This window comes from Hibiscus syriacus, unplaced genomic scaffold (assembly GCF_006381635.1).
Source record: "Hibiscus syriacus cultivar Baekdansim isolate YM2019G1 unplaced genomic scaffold, ASM638163v2 tig00013040_pilon, whole genome shotgun sequence".
NCBI classification, from domain to species: Eukaryota; Viridiplantae; Streptophyta; class Magnoliopsida; order Malvales; family Malvaceae; genus Hibiscus; species Hibiscus syriacus.
Window position 1 is genome coordinate 2,508,862 of NW_024062296.1, and position 26,512 is coordinate 2,535,373.

Below are 26,512 nucleotides of genomic sequence, written 5' to 3' on the forward strand. Positions count from 1 at the left end.
TTCTAGGACACCTTCAGTCCTGTAGTCGGTTTTTCAACATTCAACACAATTCTAGCCATAACAGTCTCTAGTGGGTGGAAACATAGACATGTTGATATCAATAATGCTTTCCTCAATCGAGAGTTAAGTGAGGAGGTGTATATGCATCAACCCCCTGGATTTGAGCAAAATGATGAACTAGGTCAACCGCTCATGTGTAAATTGGAGAAGGCACTTTATGGTCATCGACAGGTACCTCGTAATTGGCATTCGAAGCTTAAGGACAACCTATTGTAGATCGGATTTGTAGTCTCTCGAGTAGATTCATCCTTATTTGTACTACATGCACATGGAAGCTATGTCTATGTCTTTGTATATATAGACGATATTGTAATTACATGAAAAGATCCTAATGCCATACAGAAGGTTGTCTCGATGTTGCAGGATCGATTTAATTAAAGGACCTTGGGGAGCTAAGGTTCTTCCTAGGGATTGAGGTTAAACGTCTCAACGAATCGATCATGCTAAGCTAAAGAAAATATGTTGTGCAACCACTGAAAAAAACTGGAATGGCGAGTGCAACAAGCTGTGCTACACCAATGGTGGTGTCTCCTAAACTCTCTCATTAGGAGGGTGAACTAGTTCAGAATGCTAGCGAATACATGAGTATAGTTGGCTCACTCTTGTACATTTGCCACACAAGACCTTATATCTCAGTCAGTGTGGGATAGGTTGCTCAACATATGCATGCACCAAGGGAGACTCACTTTGTTACAATAAAACGAATACTGCGCTATCTATCATCAACACTTAATTTTGGACTCGTGTTTTCACCAACTGGTCATGGATCAGACATAACTATCTTTGTTGATGCAAATTGGGGCGCCAACATTGATGACAGACGTTCCATCACTTGTTATGGGGTGTTCCTTGGCAAGTCTCTCGTTACTTGGTGCTAAAAAACAAATAACAGTCTTCCGATCAACAATGGAGGCGGATACAAGAGTGTAAAAGACACAGTTGCTGACAAAACATGGATTCAAGCGCTTCTATCTGACCTTGGCATTCATCAAAACCATAAAACAATTGTCTGGTGTGAGAACACCAGTGTTGTGGCCATGAGCGCAAATCCAGTATACCATGCTAAATCTAAGCATGTTGATTTTGATGTACATTTTGTGCGTGAGAAAGTTGTTGTAAATCAGCTAACAGTTAACTACGTTCCAGCCATGCATCAAATAGCCGATGGATTCACTAAGCCATTGGCAGGAACTGCATTTAAAGAATTTCAATCCAAGATATGTGTTCATCAAGTCTAGTTTGGAGGATGAGAATAAGTAGGGAAAATGTTATCATAATGAGGACATAAGCAAGTCATGCTGCAAGTTCTTCTGTTATGCCATGCTCACAATAGCTGTTAGGAGGACGTTAGGGAGTTGCTGAGCTGTTAGGATTTGTTATTCTGTTATAGTGCAGTTATGAGCTGTGTATGTTGTATATAAACACCATCCTTGAATTGTAATTCACGTTCACTAATTCAATAACATTTCCTGTTGTTTACCACCTCTCTAATTCTCCTTCAGCAGCAACCTGAAAATGTTATGCTTGCAACTGAGCTATTCTTTTTTGCCTTTCTGATGCTGGAAGTAAGTCTACTTCCTGAGTCCTGAGGCTTCTCATATTCACTTCACTGTACATCACTTCCTGTTCCTGAACACCCTGTTCAGATTTACTGGCTTCTTGTTGCTCTGGCTTTGGTAGAAGAACTTCTTCCACTGGACCAATAGGCTCGTCGGAGATACTCAATATAATAGGAAGAACAATAGGAATGATAAGAAGAAAGAATAAAATCACTGTAAAAATTATGACTAAAGTGTGGCTCACGCTAACAAGATCTTTCAGAAGCATGACTCCCATCAAGTATGCAGCCAATAGGAGGCACGCTCTATAAATAAATGAAAAACTCAAACCATCGGAGGGACGGACTTGTCTGTGACCTCCAACAGGTCTGACAATGAATATTAGAGCAACAACTACCATTGCTGGCCCAACTACAACCATGAATATTAAAGATGCTTGATCCGGGAAATTGATCATTGTGTATATCTGAGTCAAAATTGCACCACTCAAACCAGCAAAGCCCTTGAGTATCCCTACCACCGGACCCTTGCTTTCGGGAAAGTTTTGGACAGAAGAAACTAGAGCAGCTGTATTGAAGTAGGTTTCGCCGTTGTTTCCCACAAATATCAAGATGCACATCTGCGTAAGAAGAAGGGTAAAGGATCTAGCCCGAGTAAAATGCCGTATTTATGACAAGTTTATCAAAATACAAACCTTTTGTTCTAAGCGAAATGATTTCGGTTAGACATAGGAATCAATCAAACAACCACCTCAGTTTACCACATCAAATAGTACTCATTCTTTTCTCAAAACTTATGCTTCTTGTTTTCACATATTTATCAAATTTTTTTATTTTCATCCAATCATTTAAAAATGAATCACCCAAATCTTAAAATGATCAAATACGACACAAAATAATGGTTACTGTTCATATTGAGACTAAAAAGTTTACTGTATGAACCAAATTGCTCAAGAAGAAGAAGAAACAGAGAATCAAATCATTTCCAGCAGAAGGGAAACAAAAGAACTGAAAAAGACTTTACAGGGTGATTCAATTTAATCAAGCAATCAAAATAATCGAATCTGAATAAAGATCAATCAACACAACAACAAAAAAGCCCTCGGATTTCATCAATCATATAAAAGTAGAAAAAGTATATTTTTAAAATCGATACTCACAGCCCACAAAGGCAAAACAGGAGCTCTGCCAGTAACAGTCAACCAAACCCAACCATAACCAATAAGGTTCTGCAAAGCACCAACAAGCAAGGTACCCCATAAAGGCAAAATCTCAGATAAACTCCCAGCAAGGAAACCCACACTGTCTCCAAGATATTTGGCCACGCCCAACTTTGAAAGCTGCCTTTGATTATAATTCAAAGAAGTCTTGATCACAGGTGATATGCTTCAGAATATATACCCAATCCCAGCACAGTATTGAATCCACATTGCATCCACAAAAACCAGCCATCGATTGTTCACAAAAGCCTGAAACTTTTCCATTAATCTCCCCCATCACGCGATTCTTAGAAAACCCACCAGAAAGGGAGAAGAGAGTGAGTGTTATTGATCCTTAGATTTGGCTTGTGTTCTTCAATCCAAGCTACAATTTAAAGTACCTGGACTTTTAACAACTAAAAAATATATTTTTATATCGGACGTATATGGAGAAAGGTAAAAGGATGGAGTAGGATGACGTGGCATTTGTATTATTTTATACTAATCCCGTAATATTTGTGCAGTTATGATAGATAATACAGGATATGCCACCGTGGATTAGTTTGTAATAATCGTAAATATTTTAGATTATAAAAGATCATTATAATTGTTGTTATTTTAGTGTAGGACAGGCAAATCAATATTAACCGTTAAAAACTCAAACTCTTATGTCTTTAATTATTTTGTTAAATTTAAAATTTTGATCATGGTTTAGACAATAATTGTTAATTTGTTTAATTAAAATCTATTAAATATTTATGTATTATATATAAATTAGTCTATGTTTTTTTATTTGATTACTTTTAGAATTTATAATTTAATTATATTTTTTTATATTAATTGTGTCGAAAGAGTTTAATTGAAAAATTAAATGACTAAAGTAGAGCAAAACTAAAGTTGGGGAGTAAATATGCATATTCTACCACATGAAAAATGTTATTTTTTTAAAAAAAATTACTCGTTAAAAACTCCTCATAACCAACTCGAAGGAAGGGAACTAATAAGGCGAAATGTAGCGTCCCGAATTTCGGTTTAGTAGTTTCGAGTGAAACCCGAATGAGTTTTAAATAGACTAAGGAACTATTCAAGAGTATTGGGCTAGTTTATGGTTAGTTTTGGTTTGGGCTTGAGCCCAACAAGGCTTAAAAATGGTGTTTTTGAGTTTAGTATCAAAGGAGAGGGACTATGAGTACAATTTACCCCTGAAATGTTTCAAAGTTTGATCCCCTTAATGGTATGATGAAGTCACGGTAGAGAAGGAAACACAAAAAGGGAAATAGCCCTTTTACTCTCTTTTTCTGCACCCTTTGTCCTCCACAATCCAATTTCTCTTAACTCTTATTCTCTTCCCCTTTTGAAAGGTGAGAACGTTATTGGTGTGCACCCTAGGTCAGAAATTGAGAAGGTAAGTTTCAAAATCATCTTTCCTAGAGCTTCAAAATGAGCTCTCAACACTAGAGTTTGGCCATGGTGGCCATGGAAGAGGTTTAGTGGGGGTTTTGGGTTCTAAGGCAATTGGATGCTCCAAATCTATCCCAAATAGTTTAGAATCTCATTTTTACTTCCCTTAGGCCTTCGAGTAAGTTAGTAATCATTTTATTTGCTTTTGATTAGTGAGAAAAGTGGGTGAAAACTCAAAAGATAAGAACAAGAAGAAGTTGGACCTTGGTTGAGCTTGAGGTCATTTTGTAACTCTTAGGTGAAAAGTAACACATTTTTAACCCTTCTCTACTGCTTGTAGATCAAAGTGTAAGTTTTGATGCATGTTGTGTGTATGAGCCTTTGTGAACACTTGGGTGGGGGATTTAAAACATGAAAATAGGATTTGTTGTTATTTATGCTCAAAGTGATGACCTTTTATGTTCTAGTAATACGCAAAATTTTGGTTAGTGACCAAAATATAAGTCTTAAAAATATAATGGCTAAAGTATAAATTTAGAAAAATAATCAGGACCTAAGTGGTAATTTTCCCAAAAATAATTTTTATTCCATACATAGATAGTCTACTTTTGAGAGTGGGGTTTTATTTAAATTAGATTCTTGATCCGGAATTTATGCTGAAAACTAGAAAGGGTTAAAGTCTGGTAAGAAATCGGTAAATCAGATCGAATAGAAATTTCGAAAAAAATTGAAGGATGATACATTAGACTTAAAAATATTATTTCCAAATGTTAAAATGATGTAAAATAATATGGTCCATTGGATTTGAGAACTTATTTCCATGTTTAATTTGGACCGTTGGATCAAAGTGGAAAAGGGTAAAAAAAATTTCATCCTTGACTTAAAAAAATGATAAGGTTATGTGGCTTGGTATTAAGGTAAATATCAAGTTTCATTAATGGCAAAATGGAAATTTCTCATTAAATGAATATTTTATTCATTTAAGCTTAAATAAAAGGTAAATTAACATGAAATTGACTTAAAAATTTTATGTAAGCTTGCTAATTTCCAGAAACATTGTTGTGAGTCCCCAACCCATTGTATGAAAATTTGTTTTTCAATTTACTTAAAAGGTAAATGTTTTAAAAGTCATGTGACATATGTGACTCATGTATGGGGACATATACGGGAAATAAGTGTCACATTTATTGGTATCAAAGCTACAAGTTTAGCTGATTCTCGGTAAAAAATGAGTGTATTTTATGTAAAAAGTGTATACATGCCACTGGGATGTCAAAGTTACTGATATGGTGTCAATATGGTATGATTAATGTCACTCCTCACTAACTTAAGTTATAATTATGCGTGTTGTGTTAGATGTCAATAACTAAGGATAAATGCAAGAAAGTTGAAAGGAAGGTCGAGATTGAAATCGACCCAAAAAGATCCGACATGACTTCAGTATCACGTCTTATAAGAGTTGGAGTTGTAAGTGATTTCCCTCTATTTTGTGGAAGAAACGCCCCAACGTTTAATGAAGTTACTTTATTAGAGTAATCCATTTAAAAGTTTAAATGGATTACATGTGAAGTATTGGATGAGGATCCAAAGGAGATTATTGAATCTATTGATTTCTCCGAGGTTTTTACAGGTAAACTTAAATAATTGAGGAATATTTAAGTTAAGCATTAATTTGCTTAAACAAATGTTGATTTGAGTTAGAGGAAATAAGTAAGCGGTAAGTAAGTTGTCTGCTAAAAGTTTAAAGAAAGTTGAGTTAATAGTGAATTAGATGATAATTATGTTATCATTCTAAAGGTTTTAAAATGAGTTTGAATGAGAGTAGATGTTAAGTTTTATGGACTTGATAGAGTTACCTTGCGAAGGTAAATTTATGGAATGAATTGTCTACCCCTTCCATGCTATAATGAATAATCGTTTAGATTATGGTTGATTTTCAAGAACTTGAAAAGTTTCGAGTTCGTAGTGGCAGGAAAAAGATAAATTTGTTTACTAGTGTGATTTTAACATTAACTGCTATGAAGGTATTGCTACAAAGTTGTCAAGTCTTCTTATTGAATGATGTGGACATTTAGACTTTCATTGTTAGGATGGAAAATGCTTCAACTTCTCGAGAATATTTTCAATGGATCTAGAAAAGTTATTCGGATCACCTTAAGAATGAAATAAGGAATTTTAAAATAGAGGTATTCTATTTGACTTGATCTCAAGTGATATGATATAGGTAAACCCTATGGGTCATGTACAAATGTGAGTCGGACATGTAGTAAATATCTGATAAATATTCATGGGGCTATGTTCCCAGTGAATCTGATAGAATTAACATTTGACGAGTTTAAGATCATATTGGGCATGGGTTTGTTGTCTTTGCATTATGGTTGGGTTGATTGTTGCAAGAAGCGATTATTTCAAAAATATGCGTAGGATTTGGAAATTATAGTGATTGGTGAAAAGTAAAATAACCCCCTAATGTGTTATCGGCAATGATTGCGAAGAAAATGATGTCAGAAGGATGCATATATTTTCTAGCTAATGTGATTGATACTCGAGAATTTCCAGATGAATTACCTGGGTTTCTTCCAGATCAAGAGGTTGAATTCAAGGTTGATGGTTATTAGGGTATTGAGCATGTTTCTATGGTTTCGTTTTGAATGGCTCTGACCGAGTTAAGAGAACTAAAGACTCAGTTATAAGATTTCCTTGATCAAGGTTTCATCAGACCGAGTGTTTTACCTTGGGGAGTACATTTGCTATTGGAGAAAAGTAAGATCAATCTATGTGATTATGCATAGATAATCGACAGTTGAATAAAGTGACAATAAGAATAAGTATCCACTTATGAGGATTGATAATCTGTATGGTCAACTGAAAAGTGCAACAGTGTTCTCTAAGATTGATCTTCGGTCTGGATACCATCAATTGAAGATTAAAGAGGAGGATATTCCTAATATAGCTTTTCGGATGCAGTATGGAGACTACTAGTTGTGGCGATGCCATTCGGTTTGACTAATGCTCTCGTAACATTAATGGATTTGAATAATCGAGTGTTTCATCTTTATTTGAAATAAATTTTGGGGACTCTTTGAGAGAAAACGTAGTACGCCAATCTATCAAAATATGAATTTCGGTTGACAGAAGTTGCTTTTCTTGGCCATGTTGTTTCAGCAGATGGCATAACGATAGACCCCAAGAAAATCCATACTATAGTGGATTCGAAACCCCCGAAAAACGTCTTAGAAATTTGGAGTTTCTTGGGATTTTCTGGTTACTATCGAAGGTTCGTGAAGAACTTTTTGATGATAGCATCACTGTTAACCAAGATTTTAAGGAAAGATGTTCCTTTTTTTGGACGAATAACTATCAAGAGAATTTTGAAAATCTAAAGAAGATTTTAGCATAGGCACCAGTTCTTGTACAACCTGAGTTTGGTAAAGATTAATTTTTTTTTAATGATGCGTATCATAATGGATTAAGATGTGTTCTTATGCAAGAAGGTAAGCTTATGGCCTATACCTCGAGACAGTTAAAGACTCACGAGAGGAATTACCTGATACATTATTTAGAGTTGGCAGCAGTCATGTTTGCTTTAAAGATTTGGCGTCATTATCTGTATGGTGAGCAGTGCTATATCTATATATATCACAAAAGCCTAAAGTATTTTTTAACTCAAAAAGAGTTGAACCTGAGACAGAGAAGATGGATAGAGCTTTTAAAGGATTATAATGTGATCATTGACTATTATCCACGAAAGGATAATGTTGTGGCTGATGCACTTAGCTGAAAAACTTGTACAGCTTTACGAGCTTTGGATGCACATTTATCTTTAAATGAAGCTACTGCATTGATTGCTGAGTTAAAGTTAAAGCCAATGCTTTTGGATTTGATAAAAGAGATTCAAGGAAAATATGAAAAGTGTTTGACAAAAATTATACAAGTAGGAAAAAAATGAGACTAAAGACTTTGAAGTCAAGACCGATGGATGTTTATATTATCGTGGAAGACTTTGCATTCCAATTAATGAAGAACTGAAGAAATATACACACCAAGGCACATTATAGTCCATTGACTATGCATCCAGGAAGAAATAAGATGTATCTGGACATAAAGAGTCGATATAGGTGGGCTGATATAAAAAAAGCTATAACAGAAATTGTGGCATAGTGCCTGATGTGGCCATAAGTGAAAGCTGAACATCAAGTGCCTTCCAAACTGCTACAACCGATATTCATTCCTGAATGAAAGTGAGAATGAGCCATTATGAATATTATTTCGGGGTTATCGTTGACACCAAACAAGAAAGACTCCATTTGAGTGATTATTGATAGATTAACCAATATAGTTCATTTTATTTCAGTTCGGACAGATTACTCGGTGGATAAATATGCGGAGTTGTACATAAAAGAGATATATTAAATACATGAAGTGCTTGTATTGATAGTATCAAGAACAGATCCAAGGTTTACTTTGAGATTTTAGAATTCCTTGCATGAGGCGTTGAGTATTCGATTGAATCTCAGTATGGGTTATCACTCGTAGATGGATGGTCAGTTAGAGTAGACCATTCATATATTGGAAGATATGCTAAGGACGTGTGTGAAAGAATTTAAGGGATCATTAGAAAAGTATTTGTCCTTAGCAGAATTTTCTTATAACAACATCTATCATTCGAGCATGAATATGGCTCCGTATAAAGCTCTTTATGGGAGAAAGTGCCAAACACCGTTAAATTGGTTCGAGCTTAAGGACTGAGATCTAGTTATCCCTAATTTGATAAAAAAAATTAAAGATAAAGTGGGGATCATTGATGATAATCTCAAGATAGCTTCCGAACGACAAAAGTCTTATGCAGACCTAAAGAGAAAAGAGATTGAATATCCAGTGGGTGATAAAGTATTTCTTAAGGTATCGCGTTGGATGAAAGTATTGCGGTTTAGACTCAAAGGAAAGCTGAGTCCAAAATTTATTGGACCTTATGATATTTTGAAACGATTCAAACCAGAGGCTTATCAGTTAGCATTGCCTCCAAAAATGGACAAGATCTATAATGTTTTTCACATGTCGATGCTCAGGGAAGTATTGATCAGATCTGTCGTATATTATCACCTCAGAGGAAATAGATATTTGATTATATTTGACCTATGAAGAGGAACCGATTGAGATTTTTTCTTGAGAAGTCAAAGAACTGTAGAACAAGATGATTTATTTGGTCAAAGTTCTTTGGCATAATCATAAAGTCGAGTAAACGACTAGGGAAAGAGAAAAGGACATGAAAATACAGTAACTGCACCTCTTCACATCAGGTACATAATAAAATTTGAGGATGAATTTTTTTTAAGGGGTGATTTTTAATACCATAAAGTTTTTTACTGACCAAAATATATGTTTTGAAAGTTTAGTGGCCAAAGTATAAAGTTGGGAAAAGTTCAATGTCCTAAATGGTAATTTTCTCAAAATTAATTTTTATTCCATAAGTAGATAGTCTAATTTTGTGAGTGGGGTTTTATTGAAATTAGATTCTTGATCTGAAATTTATTTGAAAACTATAAATGGTTCAAGTTTGATTAGAAATTGGTAAACCATATCGAATAGCAATTTCGGGAAAAACTGAAAAATGATAAATTAGGCTTATAAATATTAATTCTACATGTTAAAATGATGAAAAATAATATGGACCATTGGATTTGAGAACTTTTTTCCATGTTAAATTTGAACTGTTGGATCAAAGTGGTAAGATTGTTATTTTTGGAAAGTTACTTAGTAAAATTTGAAAAGGGTAAAATATTTTGTTCATCTTTGACTTTGGAAAGATGATTAGGTTATGTTTCTTGGTTTTAAGGTAAATATCAAGTTTCTTTAATGGCAAAATAGACATTTCTCATTAAATGAATATTTTATTCATTTAAGATTAAATAAAAGGTAAATTAACATGAAAATTTCGTTTAACTTGCTAATTTCCAGCAACATTGTCGTGAGTCCCCAACCCATGTTAAAAAAATCTTTATTTTTGAGCAATTTTGTTTGGATTTCGAATCATGCCGTGAAATAAAAAATTGTTCTATTCGAAAAACGCTATCATTTGGTACCATTATTGCTTGCTAATTTTGTTTGTGTTCAAAGATCCCAAATTCTAGGGTTTATGTTCACATTAGGGTTTATGAAATTGATAAAGGATTTTGATGTTTTTGAGGTTGTAGAATCATTTCCAAGCATGATTTTTGATTAAAATCAACTATGCATACCTATATAAGATATGGGTAATTTTGGCCTAACCCTAATCTTAGAAGAAGTCTATGTTATGATGAAATTTGATGAGGGCTTTGATTATAGGGATTGTACAAAGTTGAATTGAGGTTGATTTTAGGCTTGAATTGAATCAAAATCGAGTAAAATCATGAAAATCCTAGTCTTGGGTACATAACCATTCGACCTTGAGGAATATGATGGGCAAAAATTTTGAAAAATTTCATGTGTCTTAGAAATGATATTGGAAAGGTTCTAAAAGCCATATAAATTTTTTTCGGCCAATTTGTAATTTTGTGAAAGTTGGGGACCAAATCAACAATTGTGAAAAAGTTTTGGGTTGTTGTATAATTGTTCAATAATTGTTGTACTATGCTGGAAATTACTATTTGGGGTCTGAAATTGATGTTAGAATGTGAAATTTAGCCATTTTGGAAAGTTGACAAAGTTTGAATGATAAATGGTAAACATTGTGAAAATGGGTGGATTAAATGATAAATATGGCGTTGTTGAGGTATTTGGGCTGAAAGTTTAAAGCTGGAAATTATTGGGCTTATTTGTGCTTTTAATTGAAAATTAATGACAAGAGTCCAATATGAATAAAAAGGAAAAGTTAAGATGAATTGTAGAAGAATTAAAAAATAATAGTACTTTTGGAGTATTATTATTAAATATGAAAAGTTAATAAGAATTCTGACATTTATTTTATATTTGTATATGCTTTGTATGGATGCTCGTGTAGATAGTGATCGAACTCGTGATACGAGCAAAGTGAAATGCAAGGAAAAAGTTCAAGAATAATCGAATTTTGATAGTAAGGCATATCAGGTGAGTGCAATTATTATTTACTTATATGATATTAGGATGACTTGCGATGAGTGAACCTCGAATGTTTTATATAAAAGAATAGTTTTTCATATTTTGGAATATTGTCATAAGGTTTATGAAAATGGTTTATGGTGATTTTAGGGTATGAACTATCCTAAAATAGATGAATGAACTTTTATATTATTTTAACAACTATCGATGTTTTAGAATAAATGTTTAATCTATAAATTTGATTTAAAGGCCTATTGTATGTGGATTGAGAGTCATAGGTGCATTTTGACATACTTGGAGTATGATGGTTATCGATAAATTTTGTTTAATGAATATGTTACATTTTCATATTAGTACCTTTGTGTGCATGCATCGTATTCGTAATGAGTTTGTGAATTACCATTTTGATATATCAGGATAGTGTCACTGTTACTATAGTACATATACTTTTGTTTAGCACTTATGTGCAACTATTCTCATTTGACATACATTGGGCTATGAATGAATACTTTTGAATATATCGATTGATAGGTATGTTAGGCATACTAAATATTGTTTCGCAAGTTATTTGACAAAAACCTGGTTTATCAATTCAGTTTTTATTCTTTATGTACATTATATGATAAATCATATTTTGATCTTATAATGGTTTACACATGTTTTTAAAATGCCTTATTTGTTTTATTATGCCTCACTAAGTGAATACTTAGCGTGTGAAGATTTTCACGCATAGGTTTAGTGTACGAATCGGAGTAAGGAGTACAACTGATATCATCTATCAAGAGTTACTTCATCATTAATAGTATGATATCTCTAGATGTTTAATTTGTTATTACTAGTTAGGATGTACTTATATATGTTGTGATGCTCTGATAAGATACCTGCTATTTGGTTGTAGTATTATATAATGTTTGAGCTTAAACTACTGTTTGATAGATTTCTAAACGTTATTTTATATATTAGTAGTTGAAGAACATTTTATAAACTATATTATTAATACTAGTTTCCAAGTACGAAAATGTTTTAAAAGTCATGTGACATATGTGACTTGTCTACAGGGACGTATACGGGAAATGGGTGTTGCAGTTCTTTACATGATAAATTATACTTAAACACCAAATGGGGAGATTAGGGGCACCTTAGGAGTGTTTTGGTAGTGTTTTTAGGAAAGAAAATAGAGGTTTAGGATCGAGGGTGTAAGTACTATAAGAATTGTGCCGATATTGTTCTTCGTGTAAAAATTGAATAAATGTGAGGGAATTATCAATACTCGAGGTTGCATTTTGGTTTCCAGTGTGCTATTTTGGTTCTGATACTTAGGGGATGTCGATACCAAGAGGGTAGTACCGATACTCCCCATAGGGGTATCAGTACTAGGATATTTTCTAAAACATCGAATGTGATTTTGGTATCGGTACTCTATTGAGTACCGATACTGAGAAGGGTGAGTATTGATACTCCCAGGCGAGTATTGATATCTACGTAAAAACTTGGGCAATTTTGCTAGCTAAATGGAGAAAGGTGAGTCGGGTTAATTCAAGGGGGTATACATTCCATAAGAATTAAAGTGGAAACAATAATTAAATGTGTGGTAACATAATATTTTAATGAGGTAAGGTTCTATAAGACTTATGCCTTTATTTGATGCTCGGGAAAACGACAAGGATACCCGAGTTACTTAGCAATGGTAACGTAATTGTGTAAGGATTATCCAGATAATTCAAATAAAGTACTTAGGCACTATTACGCTAGTTGGATGTTGTGTCGATGCCATATGTCCCGGACACATCCTGAGTACTATACAGGAGTAGACTAGCCTGGTAAAGTGCCGACGCTTAGTGACCAAGACCTAACCAGAAGGTAGGGAGACATTGATTTTATATGACCCAGGTTTTCCTTAAGTGTTGCATTAATTAAAGAGGGGTGTGTGTTTCGCAAGGCTAAGTGACCCCGAGCTCACCATAACAGCCATAATATCATTCCCTAAATGCAAGCTTCAGAAATGTTCAGTGACCATTACTATACTTTACCCTTTAAAGGATTATGTTTTTGCAAGTTTCAAAACTCTTGGTCAAAGCTTGATTCAAATAGTGAGTTTTGATATTTTTTGAGAAAATTCCAACTTTGAAAATTGTTCTAAAGAGTTTGAATGATATTTTTGACATAATTTGAACTTTAAGGAAAGTTTCGAAACTCTTGAAAAGTTTCCAAACTTTAAATTATTATGTTTTTGCAAGTTTCAAAACTCTTGGTCAAAGCTTAATTCAAATAGTGAGTTTTGATAATTTTTGAGAAAATTCAACCTTTGAAAATTGTTCTAAAGAGTTTGAATGATATTTTTGACATAATTTGAACTTTAAGGAAAGTTTCAAAACTCTTGAAAAGTTTCCAAACTTTAAAGTATTATGTTTTTGCAAGTTTCAAAACTCTTGGTCAAAGCTTGATTCAAATAGTGAGTTTTGATATTTTTTGAGAAAATTCCAACTTTGAAAATTGTTCTATAGAGTTTGAATGATATATTTTTTTACATTATTTGAACTTTAATGAAAGTATTGAAACTCTTGAAAAGTTTCCAAACTTTAAAGTATTATGTTTTTGCAAGTTTCAAAACTCTTGGTCAAAGCTTGATTCAAATAGTGAGTTTTCATATTTTTTTAGAAAAATCCAACTTTGAAAATTGTTCTAAAGAGTTTGAATGATATTTTTGAGATAATTTGAACTTTAAGGAAATTTTCGAAACTCTTGAAAAGTTTCCAAACTTTTAAAGTATTATGTTTTTGCAAGTTTCAAAACTCTTGGTCAAAGCATGATTCAAATAGTGAGTTTTGATATTTTTTTGAGAAAATTCTAACTTTGAAAATTGTTCTAAAGAGTTTGAATATATTTTTGACATAATTTGAACTTTAAGGAAAGTGTCGACACTCTTGAAAAGTTTCCAAACTTTAAAGTAGTATGTTTTTGCAAGTTTCAAAACTCTTGGTCAAAGCTTGATTCAAATAGTGAGTTTTGATATTTTTTAAGAAAATTCTAACTTTAAAAATTGTTCTAAAGAGTTTGAATGATATTTGTGTCGTAATTTGAACTTTAAGGAATGTTTTGAAACTCTTGAAAAGCTTTCAAACTTTAAAGTACTATGATTTTGCAAGTTTCAAAAATTTTGGTCAAAGCTTGATTCAAATAGTGAGTTTTGATATTTTTTAAGAAAATTCTAACTTTGAAAATTGTTCTAAAGAGTTTGATTGATAATTTTTACATAATTTGAACTTTAAGGAAAGTTTCGAAACTCTTGAAAAGTTTCCAAACTTTAAAGTATTTTGTTTTTGCAAGTTTCGAAACACTTGGTCAAAGCTTGATTCAAAGAGTGAGTTTTGATATTTTTTGAGAAAATTCTAACTTTTAAAATTGTTCTAAAGAGTTTGAATGATATTTTTTACATAATTTGAACTTTAAGGAAAGTGTCAAAACTCTTGAATAGTTTCCAAACTTTAAAGTATTATGTTTTTCCAAGTTTCAAAACTCTTGGTCAAAGCTTGATTCAAATAGTAGGTTTTGATATTTTTTGAGAAAATCCTAACTTTTAAAATTGTTTTAAAGAGTTTGAATGATATTTTTTTACATAATTTGAACTTTAAGGAAAATTTCAAAACTTTACTGTATTTTGTTTTTGCAAGTTTCAAAACTCTTGGTCAAAACTTGATTCACATAGAGAGTTTTCATATTTTTTTTGAGAAAATTCTAACTTTGAAAATTATTCTAAAGAGTTTTAATGATATTTTTGACATAATTTGAACTTTAAGGAAAGTTTCGAAACTCTTGAAAAGTTTCCAAAATTTAAAGTATTAAGTTTTTGCAAGTTTCAAAACTCTTGGTCAGAGTTTGATTCAAATAGTGAGTTTTTATATTTTTTTCAGAAAATTCCAACTTTGAAAATTGTTCTAAAGTGTTTGAATGTTATTTTTTTACATAATTTGAATTTTAGGGGAAGTTTCGAAACTCTTGAAAAGTTTCCAAACTTTAAAGTATTATGTTTTTTCAAGTTTCAAAACTCTTGGTCAAAGCTTGATTCAAATAGTGAGTTTTGATTTTTTTTTTTTTTAGAAAATTCTAACTTTGAAAATTGTTCTAAAGAGTTTGAATTATATTTTGACATAGTTTGAACTTTAAGGAAAGTTTCAAAACTCATGAAAAGTTTTCAAACTTTAAAGTATTATGTTTTTGCAAGTTTCAAAACTCTTGGTCAAAGCTTGATTCAAATAGTGAGTTTTGATATTTTTTGAGAAACATCAAACTTTGAAAATTATTCTAAAGAGTTTGAATGATATTTTTGACATAATTTAAACTTCAAGGAAAGTTTCGAAACTCTTGAAAAGTTTCCAAACTTTTAAAGTATTATGTTTTTGCAAGTTTCAAAACTCTTGGTTAAAGCTTGATTCAAATAGTGAGTTTTCATATTTTTTTTTGAAAAAATTCTAACTTTGAAAATTGATCTAAAGAGTTTGAATGATATTTTTTACATTATTTGAACTTTAATGAAAGTTTCGAAACTCTTGAAAAGTTTCCAAACTTTAAAGTATTATGTTTTCCCAAGTTTCAAAACTCTTGGTCAAAGCTTGATTCAAATAGTGAGTTTTGATATTTTTTGAGAAAATTCTAACTTTTAAAATTGTTCTAAAGAGTTTGAATGATATTTTTGACATAATTTGAACTTTAAGGAAAGTTTCGAAACTCTTGAAAAGTTTCCAAACTTTAAATTATTATGTTTTTGCAAGTTTCAAAACTCTTGGTCAAAGCTTAATTCAAATAGTGAGTTTGATATTTTTGAGAAATTCAACCTTTGAAATGTTCTAAAGAGTTGAATGAATTTTTGACATAATTTGAACTTTAAGGAAGTTTCAAAACTCTTGAAAGTTTCCAACTTTCAAAGTATTAGTTTTTGCAAGTTTCAAAAACTCTTGGTCAAAGCTTGATTCAAATAGTGAGTTTTGATATTTTTGAGAAAATTCCAACTTGAAAATTGTTCTATAGAGTTTGAATGATATATTTTTTTACATTTGAACTTTAATGAAAGTATTGAAACTCTTGAAAAGTTTCCAAACTTTAAAGTATTATGTTTTGCAAGTTTCAAAACTCTTGGTCAAAGCTGATTCAAATAGTGAGTTTTCATATTTTTTTAGAAAATCCAACTTTGAAATTGTTCTAAAGAGTTTGATATTTTGAGATAATTTGACTTTAAGGAATTTTCGAAACTCTTGAAAGTTTCCAAACTTTTAAAGTATTATGTTTTTGCAAGTTTCAAAACTCTTGGTCAAAGCATGATTCAATAGTGAGTTTTGATATTTTTTTGAGAAAATTCTAACTTTGAAAATTGTTCTAAAGAGTTTGATTATATTTTGACATAATTTGAACTTTAAGGAAGTCGACACTCTTGAAAGTTTCCAAACTTTAAAGTAGTATGTTTTTGCAAGTTTCAAACTCTTGGTCAAAGCTTGATTCAAATAGTGAGTTTTGATATTTTTAAGAAAATTCTAACTTTAAAAATGTTCTAAGAGTTTGAATGATATTGTGTCGTAATTTGAACTTTAAGGAATGTTTTGAAACTCTTGAAAGCTTTCAAACTTTAAGTACTATGATTTTGCAAGTTTCAAAAATTTGGTCAAAGCTTGATTCAAATAGTGAGTTTTCAAATAGTGAGTTTGATATTTTTTAAGAAATTCTAACTTTGAATTGTCTAAAGAGTTTGATTGATAATTTTTACATAATTTGAACTTTAAGGAATGTTTCGAAACTCTTGAAAAGTTTCCAAACTTTAAAGTATTTTGTTTTTGCAAGTTTCGAAACACTTGGTCAAAGCTTGATTCAAAGAGTGAGTTTTGATATTTTTTGAGAAAATTCTAACTTTTAAAATTGTTCTAAAGAGTTTGAATGATATTTTTTACATAATTTGAACTTTAAGGAAAGTGTCAAAACTCTTGAATAGTTTCCAAACTTTAAAGTATTATGTTTTTCCAAGTTTCAAAACTCTTGGTCAAAGCTTGATTCAAATAGTAGGTTTTGATATTTTTTGAGAAAATTCTAACTTTTAAAATTGTTTTAAAGAGTTTGAATGATATTTTTTTACATAATTTGAACTTTAAGGAAAATTTCAAAACTTTACTGTATTTTGTTTTTGCAAGTTTCAAAACTCTTGGTCAAAACTTGATTCACATAGAGAGTTTTCATATTTTTTTTGAGAAAATTCTAACTTTGAAAATTATTCTAAAGAGTTTTAATGATATTTTTGACATAATTTGAACTTTAAGGAAAGTTTCGAAACTCTTGAAAAGTTTCCAAAATTTAAAGTATTATGTTTTTGCAAGTTTCAAAACTCTTGGTCAAAGTTTGATTCAAATAGTGAGTTTTATATTTTTTTTTCAGAAAATTCAACTTGAAAATTGTTCTAAAGTGTTTGAATGTTATTTTTTTACATAATTTGAATTTTAGGGGAAGTTTCGAAACTCTTGAAAAGTTTCCAAACTTTAAAGTATTATGTTTTTTCAAGTTTCAAAACTCTTGGTCAAAGCTTGATTCAAATAGTGAGTTTTGATTTTTTTTTTTTTAGAAAATTCTAACTTTGAAAATTGTTCTAAAGAGTTTGAATTATATTTTGACATAGTTTGAACTTTAAGGAAAGTTTCAAAACTCATGAAAAGTTTTCAAACTTTAAAGTATTATGTTTTTGCAAGTTTCAAAACTCTTGGTCAAAGCTTGATTCAAATAGTGAGTTTTGATATTTTTTGAGAAACATCAAACTTTGAAAATTATTCTAAAGAGTTTGAATGATATTTTTGACATAATTTAACTTCAAGGAAGTTTCGAAACTCTTGAAAAGTTTCCAAACTTTTAAAGTATTATGTTTTTGCAAGTTTCAAAACTCTTGGTTAAAGCTTGATTCAAATAGTGAGTTTTCATATTTTTTTTTGAAAAAATTCTAACTTTGAAAATTGATCTAAAGAGTTTGAATGATATTTTTTACATTATTTGAACTTTAATGAAAGTTTCGAAACTCTTGAAAAGTTTCCAAACTTTAAAGTATTATGTTTTTCCAAGTTTCAAAACTCTTGGTCAAAGCTTGATTCAAATAGTGAGTTTTGATATTTTTTGAGAAAATTCTAACTTTTAAAATTGTTCTAAAGAGTTGAATGATATTTTGACATAATTTGAACTTTAAGGAAAGTTTCGAACTCTTGAAAAGTTTCCAAACTTTAAATTATTATGTTTTTGCAAGTTTCAAAACTCTTGGTCAAAGCTTAATTCAAATAGTGAGTTTTGATATTTTTTGATAAAATTCAACCTTTGAAAATTGTTCTAAAGAGTTTGAATGATATTTTTGACATAATTTGAACTTTAAGGAAAGTTTCAAAACTCTTGAAAAGTTTCCAAACTTTAAAGTATTATGTTTTTGCAAGTTTCAAAACTCTTGGTCAAAGCTTGATTCAAATAGTGAGTTTTGATATTTTTTGAGAAAATTCCAACTTTGAAAATTGTTCTATAGAGTTTGAATATATTTTTTTACATTATTTGAACTTTATGAAAGTATTGAAACTCTTGAAAAGTTTCCAAACTTTAAAGTATTATGTTTTTGCAGTTTCAAAACTCTTGGTCAAAGCTCGATTCAAATAGTGAGTTTTCATATTTTTTTAGAAAAATCCAACTTTGAAAATTGTTCTAAAGAGTTTGAATGATATTTTTGAGATAATTTGAACTTTAAGGAAATTTTCGAAACTCTTGAAAAGTTTCCAAACTTTTAAAGTATTATGTTTTTGCAAGTTTCAAAACTCTGGTCAAAGCATGATTCAAAGTGAGTTTGATTTTTTGAGAAAATTCTAACTTTGAAAATTGTCTAAAGTTTGAATATATTTTTGACATAATTTGAACTTTAAGGAAAGTGTCGACACTCTTGAAAAGTTTCCAAACTTTAAAGTAGTATGTTTTTGCAAGTTTCAAAACTCTTGGTCAAAGCTTGATTCAAATAGTGAGTTTTGATATTTTTTAAGAAAATTCTAACTTTAAAAATTGTTCTAAAGAGTTTGAATGATATTTGTGTCGTAATTTGAACTTTAAGGAATGTTTTGAAACTCTTGAAAAGCTTTCAAACTTTAAAGTACTATGATTTTGCAAGTTTCAAAAAATTTGGTCAAAGCTTGATTCAAATAGTGAGTTTTGATATTTTTTAAGAAAATTCTAACTTTGAAAATTGTTCTAAAGAGTTTGATTGATAATTTTTACATAATTTGAACTTTAAGGAATGTTTCGAAACTCTTGAAAAGTTTCCAAACTTTAAAGTATTTTGTTTTTGCAAGTTTCGAAACACTTGGTCAAAGCTTGATTCAAAGAGTGAGTTTTGATATTTTTTGAGAAAATTCTAACTTTTAAAATTGTTCTAAAGAGTTTGAATGATATTTTTTACATAATTTGAACTTTAAGGAAAGTGTCAAAACTCTTGAATAGTTTCCAAACTTTAAAGTATTATGTTTTTCCAAGTTTCGAGAAAATTCTAACTTTTAAAATTGTTTTAAAGAGTTTGAATGATATTTTTTTACATAATTTGAACTTTAAGGAAAATTTCAAAACTTTACTGTATTTTGTTTTTGCAAGTTTCAAAACTCTTGGTCAAAACTTGATTCACATAGAGAGTTTTCATATTTTTTTTGAGAAAATTCTAACTTTGAAATTATTCTAAAGAGTTTTAATGATATTTTGACATAATTGAACTTTAAGGAAAGTTCGAAACTCTTGAAAAGTTTCCAAAATTTAAAGTATTATGTTTTTGCAAGTTTCAAAACTCTTGGTCAAAGTTTGATTCAAATAGTGAGTTTTTATATTTTTTTCAGAAAATTCCAACTTTGAAAATTGTTCTAAAGTGTTTGAATGTTATTTTTTTACATAATTTGAATTTAGGGAAGTTCGAAACTCTTGAAAAGTTTCCAAACTTTAAAGTATTATGTTTTTCAAGTTTCAAAACTCTTGGTCAAAGCTGATTCAAATAGTGAGTTTTGATTTTTTTTTTTTAGAAATTCTAACTTGAAAATTGTTCTAAAGAGTTTGAATATATTTTTTACATAGTTTGAACTTTAAGGAAAGTTTCAAAACTCATGAAAAGTTTTCAAACTTTAAAGTATTATGTTTTTGCAAGTTTCAAAACTCTTGGTCAAAGCTTGATTCAAATAGTGAGTTTTGATATTTTTTGAGAAACATCAAACTTTGAAAATTATTCTAAAGAGTTTGAATGATATTTTTGACATAATTTAAACTTCAAGGAAAGTTTCGAAACTCTTGAAAAGTTTCCAAACTTTTAAAGTATTATGTTTTTGCAAGTTTCAAAACTCTTGGTTAAAGCTTGATTCAAATAGTGAGTTTTCATATTTTTTTTTGAAAAAATTCTAACTTTGAAAATTGATCTAAAGAGTTTGAATGATATTTTTTACATTATTTGAACTTTAATGAAAGTTTCGAAACTCTTGAAAAGTTTCCAAACTTTAAAGTATTATGTTTTTCCAAGTTTCAAAACTCTTGGTCAAAGCTTGATTCAAATAGTGAGTTTTGATATTTTTTGAGAAAATTCTAACTTTTAAAATTGTTTTAAAGAGTTTGAATGATTTTTTTTACATAATTTGAACTTTAAGGAAAATTTCAAAACTTTACAGTATTATGTTTTTGCAAGTTTCAAAACTCTTGGTCAAAACTTGATTCAAATAGAGAGTTTTCATATTTTTTTTGAGAAAATTCTAACTTTGAAAATTGTTCTAAAGAGTTTTAATGATATTTTTGACATAATTTGAACTTTAAGGAAAATTTCGAAACTCTTGAAAAGTTTCCAAAATTTAAAGTATTAAGTTTTTGCAAGTTTCAAAACTCTTGGTCAAAGTTTGATTCAAATAGTGAGTTTTGATATTTTTTTCAGAAAATTCCAACTTTGAAAATTGTTCTAAAGAGTTTGAATGATATTTTTTTACATAATTTGAATTTTAAGGGAAGTTTCGAAACTCTTGAAAAGGTTTCAAACTTTAAAGTATTATGTTTTTGAAAGTTTCAAAACTCTTGGTCAAAGCTTGATTCAAATAGTGAGTTTTCATATTTTTTTGAAAAAATTCTAACTTTGAAAATTGATCTAAAGAGTTTGAATGATATTTTTTACATTATTTGAACTTTAATGAAAGTTCGAAACTCTGAAAAGTTTCCAAACTTAAAGTATGTTTTTGCAAGTTTCAAAACTCTTGGTTAAACTTGATTCAAATAGTTGGTTTTCTATATTTTTAGAAAATCCAACTTCGAAAATTGTTCTAAAGAGTTTGAATGATATTTTTGAGATAATTTGAACTTTAAGGAAAGTTTCAAAACTCTTGAAAAGTTTCGAAACTTTAAAGTATTATGTTTTTGCATGTTTAAAAACTCTTGGTCAAACCTTGTTTCAAATAGCGAGTTTTGATATTTTTTGAGAAAATTCCAACTTTGAAAATTGTTCTAAAGAGTTGAATGATATTTTTTTACATAATTTGAACTTTAATGATGTTCAAACTCTTGAAAAGTTTCCAAACTTTAAGTTTATGTTTTGCAAGTTTCAAAACTCTTGGTCAAAGCTAGATTCAATAGTGAGTTTTCATATTTTTTGAAAAATCCAACTTGAAAGTTGTTCTAAAGAGTTTGAATGATATTTTTGAAACTCTCGAAAAGTTTCCAAACTTTAAAGTATTATGTTTTTGCAAGTTTCAAACTCTTGGTCAAAGCTTGATTCAAATAGTGAGTTTTGATATTTTTGAGAAAATTCTAACTTTGAAAATTGTTCTAAAGAGTTTGAATATATTTTTGACATAATTTGAACTTTAAGGAAAGTGTCGTAACTCTTGAAAAGTTACCAAACTTTAAAGTAGTATGTTTTTGCAAGTTTCAAAACTCTTGGTCAAAGCTTGATTCAAACAGTGAGTTTTGATTTTTTTTAGAAAATTCTAACTTTGAAAATTGTTCTAAAGAGTTTGAATGATATATTTTTTACATTACTTGAACTTTAATGAAAGTTTTGAAACTCTTGAAAAGTTTCCAAACTTTAAAGTATTATGATTTTGCAAGTTTCAAAACTCTTGGTCAAAGCTAGATTCAAATAGTGAGTTTTCTTATTTTTTGATAAAATTCTAACTTTTAAAATTGTTCTAAAGAGTTTGAATGATATTTTTTTTACATAATTTGAACTTTAAGGAAAGTTTCAAAACTCTTGAATAGTTTCCAAAATTTAAATTATTATGTTTTTGCAAGTTTCAAAACTCTTGGTCAAAGCTTAATTCAAATTTTGAGTTTTGATATTTTTTGAGAAAATTCAACCTTTGAAAATTGTTCTAAAGAGTTTGAATGATATTTTTGACATAATTTGAACTTTAAGGAAAGTTTCAAAACTCTTGAAAAGTTTCCAAACTTTAAAGTATTATGTTTTTGCAAGTTTCAAAACTCTTGGTCAAAGCTTGATTCAAATAGTGAGTTTTGATATTTTTTGAGAAAATTCCAACTTTAAAAATTGTTCTATGGAGTTTGAATGATATATTTTTTTACATTATTTGATCTTTAATTAATGTTTCGAAACTCTTGAAAAGTTTCCAAACTTTAAAGTATTATGTTTTTGCAAGTTTCAAAACTCTTGGTCAAAGCTTGATTCAAATAGTGAGTTTTCATTTTTTTTAAAAATCCACTTTGAAATTGTTCTAAAGAGTTTGAATGATATTTTTGAGATAATTTGAACTTTAAGGAAAGTTTCGAACCTCTTGAAAAGTTTCCAAACTTTAAAGTATTATGTTTTTGCAAGTTTCAAAACTCTTGGTCAAAGCTTGATTCAAATAGAGAGTTTAATGATATTTTTGACATAATTTGAACTTTAAGGAAAGTTTCGAAACTCTTGAAAAGTTTCCAAAATTTAAAGTATTAAGTTTTTGCAAGTTTCAAAACTCTTGGTCAAAGTTTGATTCAAATAGTGAGTTTTGATATTTTTTTTCAGAAAATTCCAACTTTGAAAATTGTTCTAAAGAGTTTGAATGATATTTTTTTACATAATTTGAATTTTAAGGGAAGTTTCGAAACTCTTGAAAAGTTTTCAAACTTTAAAGTATTATGTTTTTGCAAGTTTCAAAACTCTTGGTCAAAGCTTGATTCAAATAGTGAGTTTTGATATTTTTTGAGAAAATTCTAACTTTGAAAATTGTTCTAAAGAGTTTGAATATATTTTTGACATAATTTGAACTTTAAGGAAAGTTTCGAAATTCTTGAAAAGTTTCCAAACTTTTAAAGTATTATGTTTTTGCAAGTTTCAAAATTCTTGGTCAAAGCTTGATTCAAATTGAGAGTTTTCATATTTTTTTGAAAAAATACTAACTTTGAAAATTGATCTAAAGAGTTTGAATGATATTTTTGAGATAATTTTACATTTAAGGAAAGTGTCGAAACACTTAAAAAGTTTCCAAACTTTAAAGTATTATGTTTTCACAAGTTTCAAAACTCTTGGTCAAAGATTGATTCAAATAGTGAGTTTTGATATTTTTTTTAGAAAATTCCAACTTTGAAAATTGTTCTAAAGAGTTTGAATGATATTTTTGACATAATTTGAACTTTAAGGAAAGTTTCGAAACTCTTGAAAAGTTTCCAAACTTTAAAGTTTTTTTTTTGCATGTTTAAAAACTCTTGGTCAAAGCTTGATTCAAAGAGTGAGTTTTGATATTTTTTGAGAAAATTATAACTTTTAAAATTGTTCTAAAAAGTTTGAATGATATTTTTTTACATAATTTGAACTTTAAGGAAAGTTTCAAAACTCTTGAATAGTTTCCAAACTTTAAAGTGTTATGTTTTTGCAAGTTTCAAAACTATTGGTCAAAGCTTGATTCAAATAGTGAGTTTTGATTTTTTTTTTTGAGAAACTTCTAACTTTGAAAATTGTTCTAAAGAATTTGAATTATATTTTGACATAATTTGAACTTTAAGGAAAGTTTCGAAACTCTTGAAAAGTTTCCAAACTTTAAATTATTATGTTTTTGCAAGTTTCAAAACTCTTGGTCAAAGCTTAATTCAAATAGTGAGTTTTAATATTTTTTGAGAAAATTCCAACTTTGAAAATTGTTCTAAAGAGTTTGAATGATATATTTTTTACATTATTTGAACTTTAATGAAAGTTTCGAAACTCTTCAAAAGTTTCCAAACTTTAAAGTATTATGTTTTTGCAAGTTTCAAAACTCTTGGTTAAAGCTTGATTCAAATAGTGAGTTTTAATATTTTTTTAGAAAATTCGAACTTTGAAAATTATTCTAAAGAGTTTGAATGATATATTTTTTACATTATTTGAACTTTAATGAAAGTTTCAAAACTCTTCAAAAGTTTCCAAACTTTAAAGTATTATGTTTTTGCAAGTTTCAAAACTCTTGGTTAAAGCTTGATTCAAATAGTGAGTTCACTACAGCAAAATGGGTCTATAGCGGCATTTCTAGTTTCAAATCTTTAGTGGCGTTTTCAAAACAAACGCCGCTATATATTAGTACTTTAGTGGCGTTTTTTAAACAAACGCCGCTATAGACTAGTACTTTTGTTGCGTTTTTATACAAACGCCGCTAAAGTACTGTACTTTAGTGGCGTTTTTAAACAACGCCTTTATAGACTAGTACTTTCGTGGCATTTATACAAACGCCGCTAAAGTACTGTACTTTAGTGGCATTTTTTGAACAAACACTGCTATAGACTAGGAATGACAGAAACGACCGAACCCGACGGGGAAACCGAAACCGACTAAGTTCGGGTTTGAAAAATTTTGGGTCGGGTCGGGTATCGGGTTTTTTCGGGGATTTTTTCAGGTTCGGGTTCAGTATCGGGGCAAGGTATCCCCGCCCCACCCCGACCCGATTATATATATATATATAATATTTTATCATTTTATATTTTTTATATTTAAGTGATTTAACCTATCATATCAGTTCTATCTTTCCAAGATAAAAACCTTCATTTTTTTAAGGCTTTCTTTGGTGGATGGTTTTCCTACTTACTGTTTGCTTACAATAACTCCAATTCAAACATGACGAATAGCCATGGACACTGTTTTCTTAATTTTAAAAAATGCTAGCACTTGCTTCTAAATTCAAACTTTAAGAAGCTTTTAGCTTCAAATGGGAAACGGACATTATTTCCCTAAATGTTTAACAATATCTTCTTATTATAATAAACTACAAATTAGGGGGTGGATCAGTGGAGAATTGCACCTCTTGAAGAAGGCAAGCAGCAGCAGGCAACCAACGCCATGGAATTCGAAGAGATAATTTCGGGGGAATCTTCTCTTTCACATTTCCGGTGTAATCCGTTTCGAAAGGCAGCTTATCTCTTACATCCATCAAAACTTCCTGCAATGAAGAGGGAAAGAAGGAAATAGGTTTTTTTTTTAAATCCAAAAAAAGGTACAAAAAACGACCTCTTCGATCACCTGTCGAGAAACAAAAACATCACTAGTGTAACCATCATCAACCTCGGTACCCTTCAAATTCATCACCGACTTCACAATCTCATCTTTCTCGGCTTGACTCGAAATGCCGATCAGCTGGTAACAACTAACCGGGATATCAACAACGGCGTTTCCTGCGACGGTTGATCCACGCAAGTTAGAAGTAGAAGACGATGAAACCGGTGCGTTGTTCTCGACAATGCCGGCGACACATTGTTAATTTTGATCAGCCTTAAAAAAATGAAGGTTTTTTGATTTTTTGTTAATTTTGGTTGTGTATATTTTGGTTCTGAATCTAGTACTCAGTTTCCTTTAATTATATTTGAGGGGCTTTTAAATCGGATTTAATCTCTGGGTGAAGGAACAGATTCTCAGAAGCTTATATATGGCGAACTCGGAAGTCAAGGTTTGAAGGGGTATATCAGTGAGAAGATTAGTCTTCTTTCAAACTTGATAAGCCTGTAAGTATTAGTTATGCTACCCTTCTACGTCCTCAACTCAACATCATGTATACACAGTGAAGATATGAGGAATCAATGATTTACTAAGCATGATTACCTTTCTAACTTGTTGCACTTGGAGCATTTAACACAAATTATAGTCTTTCATTGCTGCTTCCTTGGGAATGACTTATCTTGTTAGTGAAAGTTACATGTTTTCTTTACAGAAATGGGTTCTCTTGGGGTTTGCGCTCCTTTCCCCAATTATCTGGGGAGCCCTCTTTTACATTTTGATTTGTGTTAA

At 30.1% G+C, this 26,512-nt stretch overlaps 1 pseudogene; it reads right to left on the reverse strand.

The window, feature by feature from the left end:
• The window catches only part of LOC120205780, a 46,373-nt pseudogene extending 20,391 nt beyond the window's left edge, over nucleotides 1-25,982 (reverse strand).
• Nucleotides 25,983-26,512: the final 530 nt, after the last annotated feature.